The 2,842-nt window shown below is 42.4% G+C and overlaps 1 non-coding gene across 1 annotated transcript; it reads right to left on the bottom strand.

Moving 5' to 3' along the window:
* Window positions 1–293: 293 nt before the first annotated feature.
* Window positions 294–453, bottom strand: LOC118709581. The gene has a single exon (XR_004985059.1). It is a non-coding gene; the product is annotated as a U1 spliceosomal RNA (small nuclear RNA).
* Window positions 454–2,842: the final 2,389 nt, after the last annotated feature.

Genomic DNA, 2,842 nt, shown 5'->3' with positions numbered 1-2,842 from the left:
CCCACTCATTTGTGGATAATAAAGATCATTTTAAACTGATGAACCAAAAGATAGATATAGAGACAGTAAAGCAACAAGCAGATTGTCAAATTACAGAGGGGAGGGGAGGAGGATCTGGGGGAGATAATAGATCAACCGAAGGACTTGTATACATGCATATAAGCACAACCAATGGACATAAAACTCTGGGGAGGGAGGGGATGTACGGGAGGGAGGGGGGCAAAAAAAAATCAATAAAATATGTAAAAAAAAAAAAAAAAAAAAAAAAGTGTGGTTTTATTGCTCACCATAGCCTGAAATCTACTAAGAAAGAGTGCCACTAGTATAAATTATGCAATTGAGTTCCCACATTTGGGGAAATTGCAGGGGTCAGCACATCTGGAACACAATGGATAAGCTTCATCCTGGATAGCCACCTTCATGATCATGGTATCTCACCTGCCAGGTTGATGCTCAACTACTGAGCCACACCAGGTGGGCATACTTTTTTACATTTGTGCTTCAAAAGATACTATCAAGAGAAGAAAAAATGGTGAGTGGATAGGCTGATGTGTTGCGTATCTCCTCCTAGGACCAGGCTGGAAAAGCAACTAAATCAGAGAACATTCACTCAGAATTAACAAATTAGACACAGCTGAGGAGACAATTCTCAATAAGGAAGGGCAGAGGATGCCTGGAGAATAGTAGAAGTGGGGATCTGAACTGGAGGGGAATGCCCATCCCTGGGTCAAGAAGGTGAGGTGGAGGCTGGATTGCACCTGTTAAAGAAAAATAACATTGAAACTTGTAAATAATTTTAGTGATTTTATTTGAGCCAAACTGTTGACATGCCAGGAAGCAGAACCTCAATGGATTGAGATAATGCTCCGAAGAATGGCAGGTTACATTTCTATTTATACTTTGCAATCAAAGGAGGGACATAGGTGGGTTACATGAAATTCATTGGTGATAGATTAAGGAGGTGGGATAAAGCAAAGTGGTGGGAAACACCTAGGATTGGATAAAAAGTAAAATGATGGATGGATACTTAGGTGAGTGCAGGAACAATTAACATAATAAAGAAGGAATTTGAGGCATCTGTCCTGGTGCCAATCACATTTGGTTGTGCCCCAGGGGCTCCAGAAAAAGGGAAGTTACAAGTTAACCAGACATCTCACAGATATGTTATCTTAGAGGCAGGAAAGCAAATGGGCTCAGGAAAGATCTAAGTTGATCTTTGTCAGGGAAAATATCAGCCTAGGACATAACTACCCACTATAACCTGTTTGTAGTTAAAGTATTTAATTTTCAAACCATCTTCTGTGGTTATTTTAGGTCTCTGAGTTTGCAAGACTGTCACACAGGCTTCCCCTGAGCTTGTCAGGTTAGCATGTGGCTCCTTTTGTTCACACACAAAAGCCATGTCCCTTGGTGACAGGTGTAACACCAAATTACGAAACTTCCCTAACTCCAAATCCACAGGGCTGCTGGCGCCCAGGGAATCTAGACCTGGGACCACAGCCATGGGGGAAGGGGCAGGAGGAGGGCAGTGAAAGATGGCCTGAAAAAAAATGGCTCGAGTGGCATGGTGCCTGTGGGCTGGGGGTTGGGGGAAGCGGGGTGGGAAAGAAACCCACCGTTTTGTGGTTGTTTTGCTTTTGTTTTGTCTTTGCTTTTATTCTCTAAACCCAAAATATAGGACTTTTCAGCTGCAAAAACTCACTCAAGTCTCCAGTACAGGGAGAGGCACAGATTTGTGTAGCCTGAGGAGAGGCTGGGGAGGGAGGTAGAGCAGTGAGATGTGACAAAGACTTCCCTAACTCCAAACCTAAGCAGCCATTTTTTTCCCAGAAGAGCTAGTCCCTCCCAGTGGCTGCCTCAAGGCAGAGACTACAGCCTGCCACATCCAGCATGCATTCTGAACTATACAAAGGAAACAAAGACCCTGAATAGCCCCAAAGAGCTCTCAGTGGCTGGGTTGGAAGAGGGGTCAGTCCACTCCAGTATTCTGGGAATCAGATTTATACAAACTCCAGGTTGCTAGCCACCCCACTGGTCTCCATAAAAGAATCTCTGACCAACCAAAGTCAGAGCTATATTTGGGCCACTCAGGTCAGGGAAAATACATCCATCTGATCCCCGGGTAATGAAGCAGCACCAATCCCACCTACCTAAAACCCTGAGAGAAACAGACTCTCGAGTGGTTAAGATTGACAGTTGGCTGACAAGCAAAGTAGGCAGATTGGTTCCACCTGCTTGCAACCAAGGCCTGTGGAGACAGACACAAGAAGAGGAGTGGTGGATTGCCAAAGATAGTGCCTGACAGTGGTTAGAACCTAAATACCTAATAGGGAGCCCAGAAATCAGCCCAAGCCTTATTGCTGAATATTTGACAAAGGAGGCAAGAGCATACAATGGAGTCAAGACAGTCTCTTCAATAAATGGTGTTGAGAAAATTGGACAGATACATACAAAAAAATTAAACTAAATTACCTACTTACACAATACACAAAAAATAAGCTCTAAAAAGATAAAAAGACATAAACGAAAGACAGGAAACCATAAAAATCTTAGAAGAATCCATAGGCAGCAAAATATCAGACATTTGTTGTAACAACATCTTTACTGATACAGCTCCTAGGGCAATGGAAACAAAGGAAAAATTAACAAATGGGACTACATCAAAATGAAAAGCTTCTGCACAGCAAAAGAAACCATCAACAAAACAACAAGAAAGCCCACTGCCTGGGAGAACATATTTGTCAATGTTACATCTGATAAGGGTTTAATCTCCAAAATGTATAGGGAACTCATACAACTTCCTTTAACAAAAGGAAGATAAATAATCCAATAAAAAAAAAAA

This window comes from Pipistrellus kuhlii, unplaced genomic scaffold, assembly GCF_014108245.1.
Source record: "Pipistrellus kuhlii isolate mPipKuh1 unplaced genomic scaffold, mPipKuh1.p scaffold_m20_p_1, whole genome shotgun sequence".
In the NCBI taxonomy this organism is placed as follows: Eukaryota; Metazoa; Chordata; class Mammalia; order Chiroptera; family Vespertilionidae; genus Pipistrellus; species Pipistrellus kuhlii.
The sequence above is the reverse complement of the archived record's forward strand: the minus strand, read 5'-3'. Positions and strand labels throughout refer to the sequence as shown.